At 32.2% G+C, this 13,193-nt stretch overlaps 1 long non-coding RNA gene across 1 annotated transcript; it reads left to right on the top strand.

The window, feature by feature from the left end:
- The first annotated feature begins 7,909 nt into the window (after nt 1-7,909).
- Nucleotides 7,910-12,675, top strand: LOC114256740 (uncharacterized). Its single transcript, XR_003627307.2, has 2 exons — nt 7,910-8,491; nt 10,958-12,675. It is a non-coding gene; the product is annotated as an uncharacterized LOC114256740 (long non-coding RNA).
- The last annotated feature ends 518 nt before the right edge of the window (nt 12,676-13,193 follow it).

Genomic DNA, 13,193 nt, shown 5'->3' with positions numbered 1-13,193 from the left:
GGTACCTCGAACAGAAGAGAAGGCCACAGTAGGCTCAGTGTGATCCTTGTGGTGTTTAGACTCAATATGTATGGCTTCAGAAAGAAGCAAAGAACTCAGTTCATCCAGTGAAATAGATTCTGAACGAGCTCTAATTGTGGTCTTAAATGCATCATATTCTTCAGGAAGACCATTCAAGATCAGAAGTACGAGATCTTCATCATCAATGAACGCAGAGGCAAGAGCTAACTGACTAACTAACTCTTTGATTTTTGTGAGATAGATCTCCATGGAATTAGTGTTCTTGGTAACATTGTTCAGTTTGTTCTTGAGTTGATGCACATGAGATCGAGAAAGTGCAGTAAACCTTTTATGCAAAGCACTCCAAACCTCAGAACAAGTATGAAGATGAAGCACGGTGGAATAAATTGCAGGTGATAGAGTTGCAGTTATGCAACTAAGAAAATGTGCATCTACAAGTTTCCATTGGACATAAGCAGGATTATCAACCTCTGATCCAGAAACATCTTTGATTGTGACAGATGGACAGGGAGAAGTACCATCAACAATTCCAAGTAAATTAGTAGCTTTCAGAATATTCTGTGTTTGATTTTTCCAAATCAAAAAATTTGAAGCATCAAGTTTAACAGTGATAAATGAAGACAGATTGGAAATTAGAAGAGAAAGATTAGAAGGAATTGAAGCCATTGAAGAAAATGTGGAAGATGAACACAAATGAGGATTAATTCGCAAGAGATTCAAGCTCTGATACCATGTGGAAAGTTATGAAACCATAGAACAAAAACAGATTCTTCTATTGATAGCTCTCTGTTTACACACATTACAATTTACACAAGATAGTATCTATATATATAGGTCTAATACAATATTCTAGAATCTCTAACAGTCTAACAGAATTCTAGAGTTAGTTACAACTGCAACACATGGACTGCATAACTACTTTAGTAACGGCTGCTTCTGCTTGGCTTGTGGCTGAAGTGTGGTTTGAGCTGAAGGGTGGTGCATATGTAACTGTGGCTGAATTGATTGTGGCTGAATTGATTCAGTAGGCTCAACAGTATTGATATCCATATTGGTCATTTTGTTTAGTGATAAAATTATAAGAAAAAATTAATTCATTAAGTGTGTGCACAGAAAGTAAGTGATGTGTGGACATAGAATTATCCAAATGTGTGGTTTGGGTAGAAAAGAGATGTGAATTTATGTTTTTATAGTTCCAACAATATCAGTTGAGAGTTAGGTGGGTCGTTTTCGGTTTGATCCTCTAATGATGGTTAACCATTGGACTCAATTGGAATTTGACCGGAAGTCTAAGGAGTTAACTGTCACAATTAAAAAGTTAAGAGATAAAGTGTAAAGTGGTAAAATCTTAAGTGTAATTTACCATTTTTAAAAACATTCCTTATTTTCTTAAGAAAGCTTCTTTTAGCCTTTGTGGCTTGTCTCACATAAAAAATTAAAAGTAGGAGTGATTATTTGATCATCTTCTAACATTGCTCCACGCCACTTATCACTTAACACTTATCAAGTTATTTAACCAATAAATATCAAGTTGAGACACCATATAGATTTATTCTAAGGCCACCACATAATTTTTCAAAAAATAGATAATTTAAATGGCCTTATGTAGGTGTGATGGCGAATTTAAGAGGATCGTCTCCCCTCCATACCTCAACTACCTCTCTTGTAGGTAGGGACGAAATCAACAATTTTGGTTAAGGAGGGCTGTGGTGTGAAAAAAAAAAAAGGTTACGTAACTAATCAAAAACAATTTATTACATCAAATCTATAAAAAAATGAAAAAAAAAAATAAAAGAAGACAATTTTTTACATGAGCTAAGTGTTTCGAGAATAATATTTCATAAAAATATATATATATATATATATTATATGAAACTAGCAAGTTATTTTTTCATTCTTTTCTAAAATTTTGAACCATAAATTACAATTTAGTACAAAATTGATTAGACTATCTTTTAAATCATTTTGCCAATTAACATAATCTAATAAATAGAAAGGTAAATTATAAGGCACTCGGCTCATAAATCGAAATTTGAATTTTGTTTGTCCAAAAGTCTATACGTTAAAATATTTTGTTCATAAAAACATGTTAAGGCGAAATGATCAAAATATCCATAATTCTTTTACCTAAAAATCCATGCGCCTTTTTATTTGTTGGGAACTACACCTTTATCTCATCAAAATCACTTTGTATTCCACGTCTCCTCCTCTTTCTTTCTCTACCAGTTCACCCTATCTATACTGAAATTTCTCTCTCTCTCTCTCTCTCTCTCTCTCTCTCTCTCTCTAATGGCAGTAACATTTATGAACTCAGATCCACTGTCGTCTTCATTATCGTTGTTGCTGTTGTTGTTGTCATCGCCATTGTCTTATATATGTAGTCTCTAATCATCAACACTTCATCTTTGTTGCCTCAACTATCATCCTTCTATTCGATCAATGAGATGATTCGTTAGGATTTTGTAATAAAAAAAAAGTTCACCAAAGAGGACAAAGGGTTGATCGAATGGGTAGAAAATGTAGAGGAAGAGTCAAGTCGTGAGGAAGTAGAGGAAAATGATGAGAGAGAGAGAGAGAGAAAGAGAGAAAGAGCTAAGACGAAGGTGATTGCGGAAGTAAGATAGGTTTTTGTGAATGCGAGAGACAACGTCGGAGGAAAATAGTCAGGGTAAATGAGAGAAGAGCGGTGGACGAGCACCAACCAAGGGCGACATTGAGAGAGGTCATGGAAGACGAAGGTGAAAAGACGGATGATGAAGAAGTGGAAGGTTGGGGTGTCAATGGGTGGCTAAAATTGAGTGGCAGTATAGAAGGTGGTGCCTAATTGGTTGAGGGGAGATTGGGAGGGTGAATAGTAAAGCCATAAATGTGGTGGTAGTGGTGATGGTGAAGAAATCTTCATCTCTATCCCCATCTCTATCATGATCTTCATCTTGTTTGACTTGGAAAACAATTTGAACAGATCACTCTCTCTTCTCTCTTCTCTCTTCTCTCTCTCTCTATATATATATATATACACACACACACACACACACACACACACATATTTATGTATGTAAATGAGAATTTGATTTGAACAAATAAAAAAAATGAACAGATAAGAAAATTTGAACGTACCAGTCTCTCTCTTCTCTCTGTATATATTTGTGTGTATGTATATCACAGTTTAAATAGATATGGGAAAATACGCTTGTAAAATTCAATAGATAGGGGAAATATGCTTGGTGAATTTCAACAGATAGGGGAAAAAGAATTGAATAGATAGGTTTAAAAAAATTGAACAAATAAAAAAGATTTCAACAGATAGGTTAAAGGATAAAATTGAAAATAAAATGTTTTCCAAAATAACAACATTTACTTTTCACCAAAATATTTTACAAAGAGTGTACTTCTCACTAAAAAAATACCCATGGGACCTAACACCTTATACCTTCTTTAAAATGAACTTTTTACAAATTTTCTCTAAATTATATTGATCTCCCATGAGATTTGAAGATAATACGGCAAGCCTCACATTTTGGCATTGTGACACCAATCACCCTTTTAATGAGGCTAAAAGGATCAACGTTTATGTTGATGGTGTGAAGATATAAAGATTAAAAAAAAATGTATAATATTCATTCCAATATAAAAATATGATAATATATATATATATATTTTTTAAATTCATATAGCTAATGAATTATTGATGAAAAATAGGTCAAATGTTATGTGAATTAAAACCTTAGGAAAGTCTAATATAATTCAATCAAATTTATGGAGTATATTATATTTTTTCCAAACTTAATGAGTGGTTTGTGTAACTATTTAAGCATCTTCTTTCCAATTTTTCAAAACTCAATTAATTAGCATTCTTTTGCTCATCTTGTTGTCCATTTGTTACTCTGGGTGGTGGTTCAGGTTTTTTATTTGAAGTTTATGTTAATCTTTATTCTTTTGCTCATCTTGTTGTCCATATAGTTGCCTGATTTTTGCAAATTCTATGAGAAGTGTCACAAGTCGAAGAAGACGAATGACTGGATTGATCCCTGATGCGGTGACCTACATATAAGAATTTAACAATAGATCAATTGTACGTAATAATAGTTAATACAATTGTTTATCTTATTCTGGTTTTTAAATTTGTTTTTTTTTATTTTTACAATGACAGAATGAGATGTTTATCTTATTTTGGATTTAGGATCAGCCCACGACCCTCTTTTACCATATCCAAAGCTGCATCAAGAGCACATGACAACAAGATGAAGACCCTGAGATTGGAGATTCGAAACATGTACACCTGATATGTTTTGTTATTAAGATTTTATTTAATTTGGATTTTAATTGTTGGTTTGGATAGTATATGTATTTCTTGGATTATACTATGTTTATGGATTCTTATTTTCTTTGATATGTGCGGTTAATAATTAAGTTTTGTATATGGTTGGAAATTGAATGCTACAGGTTGTGGAGGAATATATTTATTGAATGGTTAAGAATTGAATGAATGAATGAATGGATGAATAATTTTGTATAGGTTACAGGTAGCGCAAAAAAAATTATAGAACAAATTATAAAAACTAAATGAGACCTTTTGGCGACAAAACAAATATCACAGGTTGGCTTTTGGCTACTAAAATTTTAGTCACCAATTGTAAAAAAGTGAAACTTTGGGCTACTAAACTTTCAGTCGCCAATTGTAAAAAGGAAACTTTTGGCTACTAAATTTTTAGTCGCCAATTCTCAAAAAGTAAAACTTTTAGCTACCAAATAGTTAGCTGCCAAATATACATGCTCAATTGGCTATTAACTAATTTAGTCGCTAAAAGTAACAATATATATACATATATTAATTAATTTTAAAAAATATATGGCGACTAAAGTTTTAGTCACCCATAGGTCACTTTTGGCTACCAAAAAAATTTTAGTCGTCGATTGTCTTCCCCAACGAACTATTGGTGGCCAAACGGGTGACCAAATATATTAGTCGACAAAAGTGATTGGCAACTAAAATAAGGCTTTTTAGTTGCCAAAAGTGAATTTTCTTGTAGTGATTATCATCATTCTATTCAATCGATGAGATGATTCGTAAAAATTTTGTAATCGAAAAAAAAATGCACCAACGAGGGCGAAGGGTTGATTAGAGGGATGGAAAATGTAAAGGAAAAGTCAAGTAATGAGGAAGTAGACGAAGACGATGTGTGTGTGTGTGTGTGTGTGTGTGTGTGTGTGTGTGTGTGTGTGTGTGTGTGTGTGTGAGCTAAGACGCGGAAGTAAGATAGGTTTTTGTGAATGCGAGAGGTAGCATCGAAGAAAGAGAGTCAGGGTAAGCAAAGAAGGAGTAGTCGACGAGCTCTAACCAAGGTCGACATTGAGAAAGGTCATAGAAGACGAAGGTAGAGAAACGGATGATGAAGGAATGAAAGGTTGAGGTGCCGATGGGTGGCTGAAATTGAGCGATGGTAAAGAAAGTGGTGCCTGATTGGTTGCGGGAGATTGAGAAGGTGAATGGTGAAGCAATAGATGGGGTGGGGATGGTGGTGGGGGTGGTGGCGGTGGTGGTGGTGGTAGTGAAGAGATCGTCATCTCCATCTCCATCATGATCTTCATCTTCTTTGACTAGGAAACAATTTGAACAGATTACTTTCTCTTCTCTCTTTTCCGTTCTCTCTTTTTATACACACACACACACACACACACACACAAACACACATATGTATGTATATAAATGAGAATTTGATTTGAACAGATAAAAAAATGTAAACATATCAGTCTCTCTCTCCTCTCTATATATATTTGTGTGTATATATATCACAGTTTAAACAAATAAAAAAAATTAAACAGATACGGGATTATAGGCTTGTGAAATTCAATATATATGAGAAATATGCTTGGTGAATTTCAATAGATAGGGAAAAATAAGCTTGAATTTCAACAGATAAGGGAAACATAATTGAATAGATAGGTTCAAAAAAATTGAACAGATATAAAAGATTTCAACAAAAAGGTTAAAGGGTAAAATTGAAAATAAAATAATCTCCAAAATAACAAAATTTACTTCTCAGCAAAATATTTTACAAATAGTGTACTTCTCACTAAAAAAAAATACTCATGCGACCTAAGGCCATACACCCTCTTTAAAATGAACTTTTCACAAATTTTCTCTAAATTATATTGATCACCCATGAGATTTGAAGATAATACGACAAGCCTCACATTTCGCCATTGTGACACCAATTGCCCTTTTAATGAGGCTAAAAGGATCAAGGTTGATAGTGATGGTGTGAAGATATAAAGATTAAAAAAAAAAATGTATAATATTCATTCCAATATAAAATAGATGATAATATTATTTTCTTATATTCATATAACTAATGAATTATTGATGAAAATAGGTCAAATGTTATGTGAATTAAAACCTTGAGAGAGTCTAATATAATTCAATCAAATTTATGGAGTTTATTATATTTTTTCCAAACCTAATGAGTGGTTAGTGTAATTTATTCTAAATAAAAAATATAGGGTAAATTACATTGACACCCATTGAGATTTGGTCTAATTACTACCCATCCCCTGATGTTTTGAAAATTACGTTCCCACCCTTGTGGTTAATATTCTCATTTCACAAACCCCCTTGTTTATATAAAAGGTAACAACTCCTAGTAGAAAAACAGAGAAAATTACATTTACAAAAGAAGTAAAGGAAAAGGGCAAAAAAATAGAAAGTAAAGCAAAGTAAAAAAAGAGAGAGTGCATGAGTTCAATGTTTTCATTCCGTCTAAATAATTACAATGACAGGGGATTAGTGTAATTTCCCAAACGTCAGGGGGTGATATGTATTAAACCCAAATCTCAGGGGTTGTAGGTGTAATTTATCCAAAAATATACATACCTTTTTATTTTTAAAAGAAAAAACAAAAATAAAAGTGACATGTATATGTTGTACAAATAAAATTGACTCAATAAAATTAATGCTATAAGTTATAAAACAGCTGGAGATCATCATATAATACAATGTAAAATCTTGATGAAGTAAAAAATTAATAAGTAATTCTCATAAAATTATGGGATTATTCCATTACATATTTTATAAATATACACATAAACTATAGAGGTATTATTCTAGTTTTGAAGACCTGGGGGAACCCCGGTATCTCAATGGTTCTGCCTCAGCTTGTGGCGGCACACAGATTATATAAAACAGCCTACGTCGTAAGTTTTGTAGTAAAAATTATTTAGGTAAGAAATTAATTTACAATTGAAATAGAGATCCCCACACATACATGACCCCCACAATCCTCACTCTCATCTCAACCATTCATAATGTGGGACTCATACATACATGAATGGACCCCAAATACACATCAAGGACCAAGATCAAATTGGAGGTCATAGAACCTCTAAAAAAGAGGGTCCCAAACATTTATCATTAATTTAATAGAATAACTATAAATATATAAATAAATTGTATTTTGTTTTTTAAAATGGATAATTTAAATTTGGGCAAATTACATATACCTCCCTCAAGGTTTGGCTAAATTACAGATACTCTCTTGAGATTTCGGAAATTATATCTTGCCCTCTGAGATTTATATTTTCATAACAAATTGTCCATTGAGATTTATATTTTCATAACAAATTACCCCTTAATTTGTTATGTAAATATAACTTTCAGGGGGAATTTATAATTTTTCAAATCTCAGAAGGGTATTTGTAATTTAACAAAACCTCGAAGGGGTATATGTAATTTTCCCTTTAAATTTACATTATATTTGTTATTTATTTTATAAAACAAAAAAAAAATTGTTCTTATATCTATAATTGTTAAATAAATCTAATTTCTTTTTACAAGGATCACTTTTACAATGAAACTTATAAAATAAATAATTTGAATCATTAGCGTCGATTTAGATTGGTGCCCACAAGAATGTAAAGTGACAAAAGTATGAAAGAGAGTTTATCTCGTAAAATCAAATGAATACAGTGCGGCGGTGCAGTCAGGGGACCCACATGTGATACATTTCCTGTTATATAAATGTTGTTCAGTTTCCGATTGAAGCTCAATATATAAATAAAGAGAGATGATTTCAGTTATGGATGCTGTGATCTCAAATGACTCGAAATCGAGATCATCAACGCAAGTGATCAGAACGAGGTTTTTGGAAACAATCTTGATAATTTCTTTCTTATTCGCCGCAATTCTATTTGTCGTTCCTTACCAATACAAAAATGGCAACCCTGTTCCCACCGTGATATTCAACGGCATCCCCTCTTCCGGGTTTCATGCATTTGTTGTATCACTCTTGTATGCCTTCACCGGCGCCCTCACAGCTTTGTTAATTCATGACACCGCCGCCGGCTCATTTCTTGCTAGATTTTGTGAGCTTGTTTCAATCCTTTGTATGACATCGGCTGTGTCTTTGTTGGTTTGGTCCCTCTTCACTCTCAGTTTTCCAAAGCCATGTATGGGATTGGGAAGAATGTAATAGAGGTGATAATTTACTTTTCTTCTTTTTCCTATACCTTTTGACATTTTCTTAATTGACTCGAATTTGATCTGAATTTATAATTTTGTGTCAATTAATTTGTTTCAATTAAATCCAACTAATAACATCTGTTAGTATTTTTATGAAAACTGTGTACGTGACTGACTCGTATCATGTTTTTAAGATAAAATTATTTCTATTATTAATTTCACTAAATTGATACAAAATTTTAAAATTAATGGTCAAAAATCAACTAATTAAAATTGGAGATCAAAATAATATAGGAAACAAAATATAGGGATTAGCAATTTTTAATTTTTGTTTGTTTACTTATTTATTATTATTATTATTTTTTTTTTTTGCAATTATTTTTTTAGCAACTCTTCGCCCAAAACAGAAATCGGAAATTTAGTTACATATCAACGGCTTATATTTGCAACCATGGCGGCTCGTCCTTCCCTCCCCCTTTGCAACTTCTCCCATCTTGTTTACGAGGGTTTTTTTTTATTTTTTAATTTTTCGATTAAAAGTTTGCAATCAATGCCTTGCCAAATTAGTAACGTTTGTCATTTGTTGGTGATATGTTGTCATCATTATACGCAATATATATACATCCTTGAGGCTAGTTTGTTTGAGTGAGTGGATTATTAATATGGTGAAATTGAATAGCTTGAGTGAGGAATTATTAAATTTATGAAATTACTTAAAAATCCTTATTATATAGAAGGTGTCTGTTGTTTGGTAAACTGAGAAACAAAATAATTTTTTCACCTCCAATCTCATTGAATTAGATTTCAATACCACCTCTCTCATGGGATTACTAATTCCCTCTTTAAAGGAGTTTCATAATCGCATAAAACTCTTAATCTTATAACAAATTTTCAAAACAAACATGGCCTGAGAGCTGTATGTGGAGCTCTTTGAATAAATAATTCTTCTTCCTTTTTTTTTTTTTTTTTCTTTTTTGTGTGTTATAAAATGCTTCTTTATCATGAAAATCATTTGGTAATAAAATTTATTGAACAGAGTACGGAGATCTGGTGATTAACTGTGCAAGTCTCATAATTCAAATCATTTCAATTTCTTCATGTTGTGTTCTTGTAAAGAGATGCAAAAATTCTTTCTGTATTTCATTTTCTTCTTTTTCTTTTACTTTTTCTTTTCATTCTTCTTCTTCTTTTTCTTTAGTTGAGAAATAATAAGTTGAATGAATTGAGGGGTACAAAAAAGAAAGAAAGAAAGAGAGGTTGAGGAAAGGGAGAGATCATTCTTTTACAAGTCTGGGTAGATAAAAGTTGTAACTACAATTATTTTGAGTGTGTTTTACATCTTACAAATCTTAAATATACTTTAAATATTTTAGGTAAATTATATTAAATTTTCTTAAACTATAACTTATTTGCATTTTGTTCTCTCTTATTTCAAAACTCAACCCTTTAAGGTATTAACTTGTGATACTCAATACTTTCCATTAAGATTTTGTTAGAAATTTAAACGAAATCATATTATAAGTGAAGTACATGATGTCGTTATTAATTTCTCAGAACAATTATATTCTTATCTTGTGATCTCATTTGCACTTTACCTCCCTTATTTTAGTGACAAAGTACAAACGGACTCACCAGAAAAGAACATTATTGTTGTGAAAATTTAATAAGTATTTCATATGGTTTACACATGATTTAATTTTGTATAAATCCCTAACATAATTCTAACAGAAGAGATTATTTGTAAGAAGGTAATATTTCAAGATGATTGATTGTTGAGTTTTGAAATTAAGAGAGAAAAGTGCGAATGAATTAGGAGATTTATTGTAATTTATCTAAGGGTGCTTGCGGTTCAGTTTTGAACAGATTGGTTTGCGGTTTAGACTTGCCCTCATATGTCCGGTTTGGAAAAAATTGAACTCACAACCGTCCGAATTGCAACTGCGGTTTGTGCAAATAGGATTCGTGGATGTGTGGACGATTGCAGATAGGGTTCAAATTCAAAAATTCCAAAAATTCAATATTTTATTTCCAAGATAAATAAAGTGTTGAAAATGATAACATTTCTTTTACCCTAGCATGATCAACGTGGGTAGGGTTGGGTGAAGGGTTACCTGAACCGCCCAACCTGTCCAATTCGAACCGATCTACATACAAATGGGCAATTTTACAGACATAATGCAAGCGAATGTGGTTTGGAATATGACATTATTGTGGGTTGCAAGTTTTACCCGCACCGGCAAGAATCTGCTCGCACTTAGACTTTTTTTTTTTTGAAAAAAAAAAAAAAAAAACCTAAACTGTTGATTTCATTCATCCTATCCTAGATATACTCAACACATTTTCTTACTATATTGAGATGCAATATATACACATTTGTTTATCTTTTCATTACTTTATTCTTTTATAGTTTTTTGGTCAAAGGAATTATGAGATCGAAGATTAAATTATATATTTTTTATTTTATATTATTTTTTTGTGTAGGGTTCATCAAACATATGCATGGAATTGGAATTTTTGAAAGTTGGATGTGATTGATGATAGAGTTTGCAAGTTTGCAAATGTTTTTATTTTATTTAATGAGTTTGAATTGGATGAAATTTGACAGCAATTTATTGTTATTTTATTATTGCATTTTGGATGAATGTAAAAGTTAATGAAGAATTATTTTTAGGTAAATTTAGGATTTTGAATGATTTTATTTTAATTGTATTGTTGGATAGTGAATGATTTTGATGATTTAGTTTAGGATTTTGAAAGATGTGTTTGTGTTAGTTTACGATTTTATTTAAAATTTTGGGATTTTGAATAATTTGATTATGTTAGAAATTGATTTTTTTGTGTTTTTAATTTTATAAGTTTTAATTCATTAATTATTAATGTTGAGCATTTTAGAAAATGGGGGGAAAAGGGCGAAAATAAATATTTACAAAACGGAAAAAAAAAATTTAAAGAAAAAAGTCTAGTCTGCAAATCGCCAGCACATCCGCGAACCCTATCCGCACAAACTATAATCCGCACTATGGGCAGTTGCGGATTCAATTTTTTCTAAAGGGTCCAGCTTATCTCAATTTGAGATCAAGACTGGACCCGTCCAGTTCGGCCCATGGGGTTCATTTTTTGGGCCTGTTTTGTTAATCCGAACCGTTCAGTGTGTAGAAATCATCGAGTACTACATGCCTATAGAAAATTACGTTGATCGGATATCAATAATCAGTTTTGTATAAAAAAAAATGGACGGTGAAAAAATTAACGGTTGATAAAAAACTGTTTTGTTCACATAGCTATCGATATCCGATCAACGTGATTTTTTACAGGCATATAGTACTCGACGAGTTTTACACATTGAACGGTTCGAATTATCAAAACGGGACCCGTGATGGACTTCCACGAGCCCAACAGCACGGTCCAGTCTGATCTTAGACTGGACCAATGCCACTGCCTTTTCTAAACTACACATATGTGGGCGAGTCCAAATCACAAATCAAACCGTCTAAAATCGAATCGTGAGCACGCCTAAGCGTGAGTGGCTCCTAAAGAAGATTCCTTGCTTGGGAATATGGTTTGTGACCCGGTAAAGTAAGTTGCAAAGTTGAAGGGAGAATCAGTATAAAATAATTACAACATATACAGTGAGGCGGCGCAGTCAGGGGACCCACATTGCCTGTTATATAAATGTTGTTCAGTTTCCGATTGAAGCTCAATATACAAATAAAGTGAGATGATTTCAGTTATGGATGCTGTGATCTCAAATGACTCGAAATCGGGATCATCAACGCAAGTGATCAGAACGAGGTTTTTGAAAATAATCTTGATAACTTGTTTCTTATTCGCCACAATTCTCTTAGTCATTCCTTACCAATACAAAAATGGCAACCCTGTTCCCACCGTGATATTCAACGGCATCCCCTCTTCCGGGTTTCATGCATTTGTTGTATCACTCTTGTATGCCTTCACCGGCGCCCTCACAGCTTTGTTAATTCATGACACCGCCGCCGGCTCATTTCTTGCTAGATTTTGTGAGCTTGTTTCAATCCTTTGTATGACATCGGCTGTGTCTTTGTTGGTTTGGTCCCTCTTCACTCTCAGTTTTAAAAAGCCATGTATGGGATTGGGAAGAATGTAATAGAGTTGATAATTTACTTTTCTTATTTTTCCTATACCTTTTGACATTTTTTCAATTGACTCGAATTTGCTCTGAATTTATAATTTTGTGTCAATTAATTTGTTTCAATTAAATCCAACTAATAACATCTGTTAGTGTTTTATGAAAACTGTGTACGTGACTAACTCGTATCGTGTTTTTAAGATAAAATTATTTCTATTATTAATTTGACTAAATTGATGCAAAATTTTAAATTTAATGATCAAAATTCAACTAATTAAAATTGGAGATCAAAATAATATAGGAAACAAAATATAGGGATTAGCAATTTTTAATTTTTGTTTGTTTGTTTGCTTATTTATTATTATTATAATTTTTTTTTTTTTGCAATTATTTTTTTAGCAACTCTTCGCCCAAAACAGAAATCGAAAATTTAGTTGCATATCAACGGCTTATATTTGCAACCATGGCGGCTCGTCCTTCCCTACCCCTTTGCAACTTCTCCCATCTTGTTTATGAGGGTTTTTTTTTTTTTTAATTTTTCGATTAAAAGTTTGCAATCAATGCCTTGCCAAATTAGAAACGTTGTCATTTGTTGGTGATATGTTGTCATCA

The sequence above is a fragment of the Camellia sinensis genome, chromosome 7 (genome assembly GCF_055761805.1).
Source record: "Camellia sinensis isolate YWXY chromosome 7, ASM5576180v1, whole genome shotgun sequence".
Lineage (NCBI taxonomy): Eukaryota > Viridiplantae > Streptophyta > Magnoliopsida > Ericales > Theaceae > Camellia > Camellia sinensis.
This window is presented reverse-complemented; position numbering and strand designations above follow the sequence as displayed.